The sequence below is a fragment of the Pan paniscus genome, chromosome 5, assembly GCF_029289425.2.
Source record: "Pan paniscus chromosome 5, NHGRI_mPanPan1-v2.0_pri, whole genome shotgun sequence".
NCBI classification, from domain to species: Eukaryota; Metazoa; Chordata; class Mammalia; order Primates; family Hominidae; genus Pan; species Pan paniscus.
In genome coordinates, this window is record NC_073254.2 from 30076293 (window position 1) to 30090715 (window position 14423).

The window sequence follows — 14423 nt, forward strand, 5'->3', positions numbered from 1 at the left end:
TGAAAAATTAAGAGAAAAGGACAAGATTAGCCATGTGTAGATATTTAAAATTCCTATTTTCAGGACTGAAAGTTGAGATGCATAGCTCAAAGTCTTTATTTTCTCCATCATGAGGTGTCGTCTTTTAAATAGCCTTTTAAATACATTGAATCTGTATTCTTCTCTCATTTTCTCTTCATCCTCAGCACTTTGTCTTAGAAGATGTCATAAGATTCGTTATTAGTATAGTTAGGATCTTCCCGTGTACTGAGCTTTGTATGTCACTCCTTTAAAAAGAGTGTCTCAGTGATGAACCTGTTATATTTTAGATATTCCATAACAAACATTCCCCTGTTCCAGTTTAAAGCATGAATTATCACAAGAGAGTGATTTTAAGGATGTGTAAAAAATTGTGTCAGTAAATATATTGGAATGTGTGATATTATCATCCATGCCTCCAACATGGGCATCTGGCATCAACTTTCATCTCCATTTGGGGAGCAGAATTCTCTGAGTCTGGGCACCCACTGCTTTAGCTATGTGGCTAGCCATCACCCTCACTTCTGGCTGAGAGCTGGTCAGCATCCGGGTGCAGTGATGTGTGTTGTAGGCTTCATTCTTAAGGAGGAGGGACTCTTTGTCCCTAACTCATTGTGATTCTCTCAGAAGATAGTGTTGCTAGCTTTCTCTTTGTATGGGACCACAGTGTCATGTGGCACCTGAGCGCAAAGCAGTCATTTAACTGGAATTCTTTAAGGTAGTAGAAAAGAGGAACTCTTTTCGGAGTTAGCTGAAGGAAAACTTAGCCTTGGCAAATCGTTTTTAATTATTAATGTGTCAAGTATCTTACTGAATTAAGGATTCATTACAGCCTACTAACTTGGTTCTGGTCTCATCAAGGTTTTATGTGGATTAAGGTTTGATAGGCTTGGGTAGATTTTGAGAATGGGCTGGGGCACTCTGGATTATAGGAGGAAGATTTTGTAGCCTTCAAATGTGTAGTGTCATTAGGGTATGCATTTGTTTTTTTGGGGGGTTGAGGGAGACAAGAGTCTCGCTCTGTCACCCGGGCTGGAGTGCAGTGGTGCAATCTCAGCTCACTGCAATCTTTGCCTCTTGGGTTCAAGCGATTCTCATGCCTCAGCCTCCTGAGTAGCTGGGATTACAGGCACACACCACCATACCTGGCTAATTCTTGTATTTTTAGTAGAGATGGGGTTTTGCCATGTTGGCCAAGCTGGCCTTGAACTCCCAGCCTCAAGTGATCCACCCACCTCCGAAAGTGCTGGGGTTATAGGCGTGAGTCACCACACCCAGCCAGGGCATGCATTTCTTGGGGTGTTGCAGGGTATGTAGCAAGCATAAAATGATAACTTAAAACTTAAGGTCTTAAGAACTCCTTTGTTTTGATCCTTCATCAGTATTTAGTGGGTTGGGAATGAACCCTGCCTTCAAAAGCAGAGTAAATGACTTGGGACCTGAATTTCCAGAGCTTGGGTAGTATACTGTTGAAACTGTAATATGTAACCTGTCTTCAACACACATACAGAATGCCTTTTCTAATAGGGTAATGGAATGTGCTGACTCTGAAGATGAGAAGTTGAGCCTAAAGTAACTACCTATAATGGTTAATTTTAAAATAGCCTTAGTGGATTGTTAAACAGATGCTGGTTTTTTAACTTGCGAGTTTTAAATTTCCGAAACATTATACATGGGAAGAGCTTGTGTTTTTTTTTTTTTTTTTTTTTTGAGACGGAGTTTCGCCTTTGTTGCCCAGGCTGGAGTGCAATGGTGCAATCTCGGCTCACCGCAACCTCCGCCTCCCGGGTTCAAGGGATTCTTCTGCCTCAGCCTTCCGAGTAGCTGGGATTACAGGCATGCGCCACTATGCCCGGCTAATTTTGTAGTTTTAGTAGAGACAGGGTTTCTCCATGTTGGTCAGGCTGGTCTCCCTACTTCAGGTGACCCGCCCACCTCGGCCTCCCAAAGTGTTGGGATTACAGGTATGAGCCACTGTGCCCGGCAGGGAAGAGCTTTTAAGACTGACCATTTGCATTCTCTTTTGGTCTTTAGACTTTGTAGGAGAAAATACTGATTCCTAAGAATTCATATTGTTGTAGTTTGTTTCGTGTTGCTGTAACAGAATAGCTGAGACGGGGTAACTTTAGAAATACAGAAATGTATTGGCTTACATTTCTGGAGGCTTGGTATTCAAAGATTGAGGGGCTGCATCTGGCGAGAGCTTTCTTGCTGCATTATAACTTGGCAAGAGAGCACAAGAAAGTGCTAAGCTCGGTTTTTGTTGTTTGTTTTTCTTTTTTAAGTTTAGTTTTTAAAGAGATGGGGTCTGGCTTTGTTACCCAGGCTGGAATGTAGTGGTGTGATCATGACTTACTGTGTTCTCTAAAGCCTGGGCTGAAGGGATCCTTGTGCCTCAGACTCCTGAGTAGCTGGGACTACAGTCAGTCACATGCCTCCACGCCTGTCTAAGCTTGCATTTATAACAAACCCACTCCCTAGATAGTGACATTATTCTGTTCACGAGGGCAGATCCCTCATGATGTAATCACTTCTTAAGATCTCACCCTCTCAGCACTGTTGGATTGGGGATTAGGTTTCCAGCACATGAGCTTTGGGGGCCACATTCAGATCATACTGCAGGGTCATAATTTATGTACGTGCTTTGGAAAGAGCATTTTCGCTTTATTTTTTAGAATGATACGAATTGCTAGTTAGCTATTCTTGTAGATTTAATTACTCCTACTCTACACATCCTTTTATGTGCATGATTTTAGAATCATCAGCAAAAACATATGCCTTTTGTCTACAGTAGGGTGATGGGGAAAGGGGAAGACTGAGAGGGATTGTATGTGCTTGACTTCCTTCTTATGGAAAATAAAAATCTATGGTGGAGACTGATGCCAGCCTCAGTTCCAACCTTATCTAGTCTGCTTTTCCAACCTGCACATTGAAGCAATTACATTTTTCTGATCATGCTAATAACATGTTTTAATTCTTCAGTTAAAACATCCATGTGTTTACTTAAGTGTTATTTTTCTGCAGAAAACCCCCTGAGTCAGATTTTGCTGTGCGTATTTACTGCCAGTGCCTTTACTTGACACTAGGGATCTTTTTAGCTATAGAAACCAGTGGAGTCCAGAGTTCTTGAGGGTTTTGGAGTTTTCTCAAATTTCTTATTCTCTTCCTCAGAGTTTTTCTTTATGGAGGCAACTACAACAACAACAAAGCTCAAAACCAAAACTGGTATATTTTTACCTAGCCATTGAAAGGTCATCTGAGATGCCTCTTTACAAAAGGAAAAGCCAGTCCCCATTCAGAATCTCTCTGCTGTGTTCACGGAAAGGGCAGCCCAAGAAAAGATGAGTGGAGATTCTGTGCTGGTGGGACCCTGAAGGCTGAGTCTTGTTTTTAGTTCTAGATGTTGTTTTTCTTTTTCTTTTGATCATTGTGGTGGTTGAGATTTTTTTTTTTAATGATATATTTACATAGTTTATAACTTATATTGTTTAGAATGGAACCATTACAGAGACTTTCATCCTGTTCTGAATGTGAAGGTGGCCCTGCCTATCTCCTTTCTCATTTTGCCCTTTTATTCCACTCAGTTCTTCTTGTAAAGTGTGTATTTGCCCCATCAGTCTCTCAGTATGTGTAGAAACCACAATGGATGGATTTTGGTCATTTGGGTGTGGACTTGTGGTCAGAAACTCTTTGGGAGGATGGTTATGGAGGTGAGGATTATTTGTTTGAGGAATGAAACGATAATGTACAGTTAATTTGGTGATGGTATATTTTTAAATGCAAGTAAACACGAGATCTGAAATGTACGATTCAAAAGAGGTCATCTGAGTTGGCGACTAAAATAGAGAGCAAGATTAACTGTTTATTTTTATCTGTGGGTGAGTAGGGGGAAGAGGGTAGAAAAATTTCAAGAGAACAGTGGTTCTTAAGCGGGTTTTGTGGAGACTGTGGTGCAGCATAAGAGTATAGACTGGGGCCAGGCTGTGTGACTTCTCATTATATCTTGAACATTTACTTGTGTTATATAATGCAACAGGTATTGTATCATACCTGTTGGGCAGGTTATATAATATGTCTGGGCCTTAGTTCTCTCATCTGAAAGATGTGAATCACAGTAGTAACTGCCTGATGGTGTTTTGTGACCTGAATAAATTAATTATTGAAGAGAATTTTGGTGTATTGGTTGGGTGCAATGGCTCACACCTATAACCCCAGCACTTTGGGAGGCTGAGGCAGGCCGGCCACTTGAGTCCAGGAGTTGGAGAGACCTGCGTGGGCAATATGGCGAAACTCCATTTCTACCAAAAAATACAAAAAAAATTAGCTGGGCCTGTTGACATGAGCCTGTAGTCCCAGTTACAGGAGGGTGAGATGAGAGGATCGTTTGAGTCTGGGAGATGGAGGTTGCAGTTAGCTGTGATCGTGCCATCACACTCCATCCTGGGGGACAGAGCCAGACTCTGTCTCAAAAAAAATTAAATAAGCGAATAAATAAATAAAAAATTCTCATGTATAAATGGTACTCTGTGTGTTAGATGTTAGTAGCCATTGTCAGTATATGTGACACATGAATTGCTACATGTGAGTATGCACATCCTTTCGAGACTTCTCTGACTTGTTTCAGAGGGTTTTTAATTTACACAAATGATGATTTATATCTTTCCTGTCTGTCAGCCCTACCACAGCCATCTGTAGGCAGATGGAAATGTATGGGTACTCCCTCTTTTGAAGTTATTGAGTCATGGGTAGGACCCTGTGGTGTATGTTGTAAATTTCCTCTGCCGAGCTTGGTGCGACCTAGTATTTGCCTGAATGGAGCAGGCAAGAGTGGTGGGGTGAGGAGATTCCATCGTGGCTGCTCATGCATTAGTCATCCCTTCACCTTAGGGAGAGACCCAGAACCCTAATGTTTAGTGTTGGGATCTCTTGTTAACTATATTCCTTTTTTTTTTTTTTTTTTTTTTGGTAAGACAGTCTTGCTCTGTCGCCAGGCTGGAGTGCAGTGGCATGATCTCGTCTCACTGCACCCTCCGCCCTCCCGAGTTCAAGCGATTCCCTGCCTCAGCCTCCTGAGTAGCTGGGACTACAGGTGCATGCCACCACACTTGGCTAATTTTTGTATTTTTAGTAGAGACGGTTTCACCATGTTGGCCAGGATGGTCTCTATCTCCTAACCTCGTGATCGCCCGCCTCATCCTCCCAGAGTCCTGGGATTACAGTCATGAGCCACTGTGCCCGGTCAACTACATTCTTTAGAAGGGTATATTGCTTTTTGTGTACTAACAGACTTTAAAATAAAAACTCTTAAGAGTTTCTATTTAACTAGTACAGAAGTACCGACTCTGTCTCTACGGGGATGTAACTTTTTTGTTAAACAAGGAGCTGCTGTATTTTAGTTAGGCTTTCGATCCAATAGGACTTAGTTTAAACACTGTTTGTCCTATTAGATTGAATTTTGAATGTAAAGAATCATTGGAAGTGTATGGATTTCATAACTCAGTGTACTCTGAGATATGACATGCCTCTGGATATGAAGACATGTTGAAAGTGGTGAGAATTCTCTCAGGCTTTTAACAGGTATGATATTCACAGCTACATTGTCTGCACGACTGTGTTCCTTATTCTTTTTGGTCTGAGTTACTTTGATGGTATAAAATACTTTTATTTACTTTGAGTTTGAAAGGAAGATAAGCCCAAATGTATACGAATCTTCTTGATAGCATGCATGAATTGGGATTATTCAAAGTGAGCATCCTTAATAATTAGAATTATATTAAATAAGTGCCTAGTTTTTACTCATTCCTGTATCAAAAATAAATTAGTAGTATAATTTACTATTAAATGCAAAAAAGTGAAAGCAAAACAATCAGCAAAAGGCTTAACATTTCTCTTAACCCTTGATTTATATTTAGAAGCTTCCACTGATCAGGTTATTTGGAGTTTATTTTGTTCTTACAACCTGGAGATATATTTTATAAATAAGAGAAGTACTAGTTTAATTTTCAACTTTAGAGTTATCATGGGTGAAATGTACTCTCTACTACAGAAAGTAAAGAAAAATTGAGTAATAGATTATGATGTGGCAATTTTGAACACAAAAGATGTGGAAGTAAATATAAAGTAAATATGGGTAAATCTCGCCTATCTTCTGTTTCAAGTTATCTACGTAGTTGCCATTTTTGTTTCTAGTATCATTTGCATTTGCTTTTGCTTGAAGGATTTTAACATTTCTAACATTAGGTCTGCTGTTGATCATTCAGCTTTTGTATGTCTGGGAAGATCTTATTTCACCCACATTAAAAAAATGCTTTTATGATAATTGTAGAATTACATGCAGTTATACAAAATACACCTTCATTTCTTATAGATATTTTTGCTGGGTATAAAATTTTAGGTTAATAGTCATTCACCATCAGTACTTCAGTGACACTGCCCCACTGTCGCGATGTGCATCATTTCTGATGAGAATCCTGTTGTCATTTTCATAGCTTTGTAGGAGCAATCATTTACCACAATTTTCTTTTGAATCCCTTACTGGTTTTAGGCAATTTGATATGATGTGCCTTGGCAGTTTTTATTTCCAGAGCTTGAGATTCATTGAGTGTATTAGGTTTGTAGATTTCATTTACTATGGAAAAATTAGAGCCATTATTATTTCAAATATTTTTGTGTGCATTCGTCTCCCCTTTGGGGACCTAATTTTCATATATATTACTCTGAAGTTGTCCCATAGCTCGTGTGTTTTGTTCCTTTTTTGATCTGTATGTTGCATTTTAGATAGTTTATACCCTAAATCTGCTGGTAAGACTATTGAATATATCTTTTATCTCAGACATTGTTATTATATTTTAGAAGTTACAGCTGGGCACGCCTGTAATCCTAGCACTTCGGGAGGCCGAGGTGGGTGGATCACCAGGTCAGGAGTTCAAGACCTTCCTGGCCAACATGGTGAAACCCTGTCTCTACTAAAAATACAAAAATTAGCTGGGTGTGGTGGTGCGCATCTGTAATCCCAGCTACTCAGGAGGCTGAGGCAGGAGAATTGCTTGAACCCAGGAGGCGGAGGTTGCAGTGAGCCAAGATCACACCACTGCACTACAGCCTGGGTGACAGAGCAAGACTCCATAAGAAAAAAAAAAAGAAGTTAGATTTTGGTCTTTTCATAATCTTCAGTGTCTCTAGTAATATGCTTATTCTTTGGTGTTTCTTGAACATGTGGACTACAGTTACAAGAGATATTTGAGTATATGTGCTATTTTTGTCTTCCATTATTTACAAAACAGTTTTGATTGATTAATCTTCCTCCTCATCAGTCATATTTTCCTGCATCTTTGCATGTCTGGTAGCTTTTTATTACTTGACAGACACTAAATTTTTCTCTGGCTGTGGGAAATGTTCGTATTTCTCTACATATTCTTGAGCATTGTTCTGAGATCTGATTATTAGGGAACAGTTTGATCTGTTTGGATCTTGGTTTCAAGCATGGTTAGGTAGGGCCAAAGCAGTGTTTACTGTGAGGCGTTGTTTCCCTGCTACTCAGGCAAAAACCCTTACGAGTATTTTACTTGGTGTCCTATGGATTATGTTTACCATGTAGGCTAGTAAGAATGGGCACTATTCCTGGTGCTTTTACAATTTGGATACTGTTCCTGCTAATCCTTTCTGGAAATACTTTCTCTTGGGTAGCTTCCTAACACAAATGTGCTTGTTAGTACTCAGCGGAAGACATGAGGAGCGCCTTTGGCAGATTCCATTGTTGTCTGTGTGGCTCTGGCCTCTGCTGTGCTCTGCCTTACACATTCTATCACCTTGGCCTCCCCTTGTGTTTCTCAACCCCGGCTCTGCTTGCCCTTTCCGTAACTGCTGCAGCCTGGACATTCTCTCAGGGCAGTGAGCTGGGGGGATCATTTGTTTTCCATCCGTCGGGGATCACAGTATGTTGCTATATGGTGGCCGTTGTTTTGTGTGGATTTTTAGTTCTTTCAGACAGGCAAGAGGTATAAATCCTGTCTAGCTTCACTAAAAGCGGAAGTTCTTTCTGTTCTTTGAATGTTGAATGAGAGTGAGAGAGAGACACATACCATCAGGAAATGGAACTAGCCACGGTCATAGCTTTTCATTTAGTTTTGTTAGTCTTTAAAAAAAAAAAAAGGTGAACAGCGTAAGTAAGCCCTGACTCCAAGAAAAAAATTTCAAAATTATAAACATAAGCATTCAGCCTATAATAAAAATAGTAAACTCCATTCCATAATAAAGCCTGTGACTATTAGAAGTCCTTCTTTGAAGCTGTGTAATCTGTCTCTTCCGTTAGGAAGAACTGACCTTAGCCTAGATAATACTGTGCTAAAATTTTTTACCTTAATTCTTTTGAAATACCTGTTTTTAAGGTTTGACCACCCTCACTTGGCAGCTGAGTTAATAGGATTTGGATCTAAGCTTTCACATCTATAATGCCTGGACTTTGCCACTGTACCATGTCACCTTCCATAAGTTGTAGCAAATGTAGGTCTGAATTTTCAGGTGTGTGCATCTGGACAGCAGTTGGCTTGGTGAGCTGTACGGGGAGTGGGGGTGCAGTTTGGACTGGGGTCTGGCCTGGTCCACAACTGTGCTGAGGGGCACCTCTTGCTGTCATGCCTAGTGTTACTCTTCAGCTGACCTCTTCTAGTAAATAATCTCTTCTGCCAAGGGATGTATTCCTTCTTTTCTGAAGTACATGAAATGCCTTTCTTCATTATAAACCGAGCGATGGATAGAAAGGGGAAAAGTTTTAGCTTATCTTGAGCAGAACCTACAGCTCCCGAAATCCTCTCTTGGGTCCTCCAACGTTAGAGGTCCTTTTGTGTAAGGACCCTGGAGAGAAGCGCGTCCAGGAGAGGGCCCAGCTCAGCTGACTGTTGTTTCAGGTAGCTGCTGCAAGTAGATCTGTGATTACTTGTTGATTTTAGTGGGTGGTTCTCTGTCCTTCTGGACGAATACTCTTTTTCTTTACTTTTCCTGCAGTGAGCTGGAGTTGGTAGGTTTGGGGTGGCTCACATCACAGTGCCTGCTTGTGCATATTCACCTTTCCCATGGAAGTCTTCCAAGTGTGGGAGGGAAGTTTGTATTTCACGCACTGTACCTTCACCTTGATCAGCAAGGTGAACCTGAGTTCCTGGGTTTCAGTGTCTGAGGTTGGATAGCACAGAGCTAAGGAAGCGTTTTCTGAGTGTGCCAGCAGTTCTCGCTGGGCTGTGCAGGCTCTGTTTCCTGGAGGCTGCACATGCTGCTCATTGACATTCGTGGTCAGGTTCTTTCCCTGCAGCAAAAACCCTTGGTTCAGACCTCATTTAACTCACAATTTCTCACCTCTGCTCTAGGGGTACCCAAGACGGTGGCTGTGTCTCCCCACTTCTGCTTCCCCATCAGGAAATAGAGCCCCACCATGGGTGTCTACACAATAGATGAAGCTGGTCAAATAAACACGAAATCTGACTGGTTTTGTGTGGGCTTCCCCTCTCCCCCTCCCTCTCTCAGAATTTTAACTGCTTGGCAGAATACTGCTTATGTGACTCTGTTTTGGGATTATAAAACAATCTTTTGTATTGCTCCAGTTTACAGGAAGCAGCTCCTTTTTTCTCATTAATGACGCCTGTTGTTGAGTCCATCTTGTCTTCTCATGGGTTAGGCCTACTTGACTATGCTATCAAGGCTTACAGGTGTAGCCTAGTCTTTTTTTTTTTTTTTAAACATTTATTTGAGACAGGGCCTGGCTCTGTTGCCCAGGCTGGAGTGCAGTGTTACGATCTCGGCACACTGTAACCTCTGCCTCCTGGGCGCAAGTGATCCTCCTGTCTCAGCCTCCAAGTAGGTGGGACTACAGGTATGTGCCACCACGTCCAGCTAATTATTTTCATTTTTTGTAGAAGTAGGGTTTCACCATGTTGCTCAGGCTGGTCTCGAACTCCTGGGCTCGGTTGATCTGCCTGACTCAGCCTCCCATTGTTGGGATTACAGGTGTAAGCCACTATGCCTGGCCTGCATCCCAGTCATCTGTCATTGGAAAGAAAGCTGAGGTCCAGCTCGTTTTTTGAGGTTGGGGACAGGATAGTGGTTTTGGCTTTTGGGAAGAATTGTGCAACTACTAAATTCAGAAGGATTAATATAGGAGGTAGAGTTCAACATCACAGAAGGAAGAGTTTGGATGGGGAATGTGGTTTGTTGGTGTAACACTGTGGGGCAAGTTGTTCCTGAGTCATGGGACTAAGACAGGCTGGTATTTTAAGTTCACTTTTATGGGTCATGTGTGGGTAGATTTGTGTGGCTTACGTGGCAGGGTGGACTGCAGGTTCCATTTCAAATTGTTACTACCTAGATCAGGATAATTAAGTCTGAGAGGTACCTCTGTATGCTTGACCTCACCCTGGGCTGAGCACGTACGTTTTATCCTTGGTATGGGATATCTGTGTGCAGGATGCTGGAGAAGCTTGTCACTTCTCATCTCCACTCCTTGCTGGCCTCTGCTTCCCTTGGGGCCGTGATAGGGAAGAGGTGTGAACATGTGTCTGGTGACCAGTGTTTTGGGTTCCTGCAACTGTGAATACCTTTATGGTGCTGCTGTGCCTTTGCAGGTGCCCTGTCTTTGGGTGGAGCTCCGTTTTTGTTTTCCCCAAGACACCTCCTCTCCCGGAGGGTCTTTTTGTTACCTCTGGTCCCTTTCTCTAGTGGTCAGGCTTCATCCCCTCGTTGGTCTGCGTTGTTTGGCCAGTACTTACTACTTTCACTGCTCAGACATCTGAGCCCGCATTCCTAAACTCTTTCTGGGAGGCACACAGACGTGGATAGACCTGTATGTATTCATCCCTGGCTGCCTCTTTTTTTTTTTTTTTTTTTAAGAGATGGGGTCTTGCTTTGTTGCCCACGTTAGTCTCAAACTCCCAGCCTCAAGTGATCCTCCTGCCTCGGCCTCCCAAATTTCTGGAATTACAGTCATGAGCCACTGTGCCTGGCCCTTGACTGTCTCTTGATCTTCAAGCCCTTCTTGGCTTATTTTGATTTGGAATTGATTTACACCAGGAGGAGTTCTCCCTCACAATCCTCCAAATGTTGTGGCTTAGTGTCAAACATGTCTTTCTAGCCCAGTCTTACAATTAACCCTTTGATTAGAAATTAGGAGAAAAGAGCAAAATTTATGATTATAGATTCATATAGACTGGGCTTGAATCTAAAGTAATACTCTGTCCCTGGGGGAGTCAATTATCTGAAAGAAGAGCAACTTTGCAGAGTGGCTCTGTTGATGTTAATAACAGCAAACACTTGGCCAGGCGTGGTGGCTCACGCCTGTAATCCCAGCACTTTAGGGGGCTGAGTTGGGCGGATCACCTGAGGTCGGGAGTTCGAGACCAGTGTGACCAACATGGAGAACCCCTGCCTCCACTAAAAAAATACAAAATTAGCTTGGTGTGGTGGCGCATGCTTGTAATCCCAGCTACTCAGGAGGCTGAGGCAGGAGAATCGCTTGAACCAAGGAGGCAGAGGTTGCGGTAAGCTGAGATCGTGCCATTGCACTCCAGCCTGGGCAACAAGAGCAAAACTCTGTCTCAAACAAAACAAAACAACAACAACAACAACAACAAAAAACCAGCAAACACTTACATAGCATTTATGATGTGCTGTCCACTTCCACTGTTTTACATTCCTTACATATGTTAGCCCATTTTATTCTCATAGCAAAATCATTAAGATACGTTATTTTATTATCATCCCCATCCTACAGATGAGAACATTGAGGCACAGAAGACTATACTTGTCTGGGAGACAAGGCTCCCGGTATGTAATACAGACTCAGTAAATGATGTCTGCTCACCTTAAATAAGTCAATGAAGAGCCATCATAATGTACTGATGACAAACAGAGAATAGTATAGTTGTACCTTCAAAATTTTTGGAGTGGCCTGAGAATTCTGGGGTGTGGCAAAGTGATTCCATTTTAACCTTCAGAGGATTGTGACCTCCAAGGAGCACATATGCATAGGTGCTAATTTGTAAATGAAAACGCATGCTAATAGTTTTCTCAGGTGCTGAGATGCAGCTACATATGATTGATTTAAGCCTGTTTTGAGCCACAGAAATCTGCATCCCAGGGAAAGTAGAGAAGTAAATAATTTTTGTTGCGGTGTACTGTGGTATGAATGTGCCCCCCAAATTTCATGTGTTAGAAACTTGTTCCCCAATGTAGAGGTGTTGGGGTCATGAGGGCTGCACCCTCTTGAGTGGATTAATACCTTTATCGTGGGAGTGGATTCCTACCTTTATCATGGGAGTGGATTCCTTATAGAAGGACAAGATAGGCCCCCTTTTGTCTCTCTTGCCATATGTTGCCTTCTACTCTACTATGTTAGGTAATGGCATGAAGGCCATCACCATATTCCTGTCCATCAGTCTTTAAAATGGTGAGAAATAAATTTCTGTTCTTTATATGTTACGCAGTGTTAAGCATTCTGTAATAGAAGCCTCAAATGGACTAAGAGTGCAAGTGTGCTGCAAAAGAAAGATGCGTGAAGTTTGTGGAACACAAGCAGTGACTAGGGAAATTGCGGCAGCTTCAATATGGTCATGTGTGCACTTCATTTTCCCATCTCTGGGAGATGTAATAAGAGCGAGAAAAGGAGGAGACCCTTTTAGTATTGTGCTTTTCTGGGTAAATCAGTCCTCTTTGACGTCCTAATAGCATGATGTGAGCTGCCAGCTGTGGGTTTCTCAGCCAATCTAATGCAGGGAAACAGGCCTGTACCTGTTTCTCTGAACCTGGTAGCTGGGTGCAGTGAAGTTATAGTAATAACATGATGAGCTTCTTGAGTACTGGGCAGTTTGCCATGGGAGGGGACAGCAGCTACTTGAGACCTGCCACTCAGGAAGGGCCAGAGTTTTCGAGATTGTGACTCTTAATAATCCTCGAGTGGGGCTGAGGTTTGACAAGTGAAGGGTTCTTTGTGCTTCTTAACAGGCTGCTTCTAGAAGGCTTTGTGTGCTTCAGGGCATTCTCTTTACCGATGGACTTCACAAGCTGGCTGAGAGAGAAGGCAGGATTGAATTATAAACTTTTCTTTACCAAGATGGTGAGCTGGAGGCAAGATGGTTAGTTGATATTCAAAAGGACACACGTGGATGTTGGGCAGGCTGCACATTGGACAGGCCCAGCTAGGCAGACTGGAAATGACCAACAACCCAGGTAGTTTGTAGAATTAAATGAAATAACCTGTCTCCACACTATGTAGGAGGTTACTATGCTTAAGTGTTGGCTCCCAAATCAGTCTAAGCCAAGATGTGCTCAGAGGCACTGAATCAATATTTGTTGAATGGATGTGGACTGACAGCACTAGCTTCCTTCAGTTATAGTAGGGAGTGGAAGAGCTCCAAGAGGGTTTCCTGTCTTCACCTTAGTAAATGAAAAACAAACCCCAATCTTGCTTGCTTGCTGTTTTTCCAACCCCCAGAGGATGAGGTGACTTAAGCCTAATAGATTCTTGGATAATTACAAGGAGGTCAGGAGATTTTACCATTTGAAAGCCATCAGTGCCATTTTATGGTTTTGATCAAAAGGCTTATTTATAGTATACATTTACATTGTTTAAGTGTATGTGTTTGTTAAAGAATTACATAACTGGCCTGAGTAATGTGGGGTACATCAGCACCTTGATATATTTGGAGTAGCACTTTGCAGGAATGTAAAGGAGGGCTGTGTCTAGCAACCCTTTGTGGCTGTGTGCAATTTATTTTTAACCTTGCCATTTATGCTTATCTTCCTGAAATTGTGTTTTATGAGTTTGAAACCTGGGTCTTCTTTCTTTAACAAGTTCCTGTTCCTGCTAGACTTGGGTCTGTCTCTAGAGAGGTCTTATTAGATACTCAATTCTTCTGCATAAACCTGCACCACACTAAGAGTTCAGAGCATGTGAGTTGTAGTGTGATGGAAGGAATCGCAAAGCCTGGACCTGCCGCAGAATATTTGCATCCTATGCAGGTTTAGATGTTGGCGAACACTTATTGGGACTCCATATTCACCCCCATTATTTGCTTCAGGCTCCTGGCAAACATACTAGCTTCTTCCGCATTTGTTTATTTTCTAGAAAACAAAAAAGGCTGGAACTTCATTTTTATTACTGCAGTGGCCATTTCCTTTTTCTGTTACCTCGGAGATCAGATTGCAGGGATATCACTTCCACCCCCCATGTAAATTATGGTCTAGTATGCTTTGTGGTTGCCATGGAAACTGCTGGATACAAGTTTCTTTCCTTCCTCCTCTAAGCTCTTGCTAGGCTTTTAAACAGTAACATTTCTGTCCCATCCCTTTGCCCTCCTTGCCTTTTCACACCCCCAAAGGACAAGTCTAAACACCACCCTGATCTTTTTCAGCAGTTTCTGACC

The 14423-nt window shown here is 42.1% G+C and overlaps 1 protein-coding gene across 4 annotated transcripts in view; it reads left to right on the plus strand.

Moving 5' to 3' along the window:
- Nucleotides 1-14423, plus strand: part of JARID2 (jumonji and AT-rich interaction domain containing 2) — a 277296-nt gene that overhangs the window by 166505 nt on the left and 96368 nt on the right. The window lies entirely within an intron of this gene.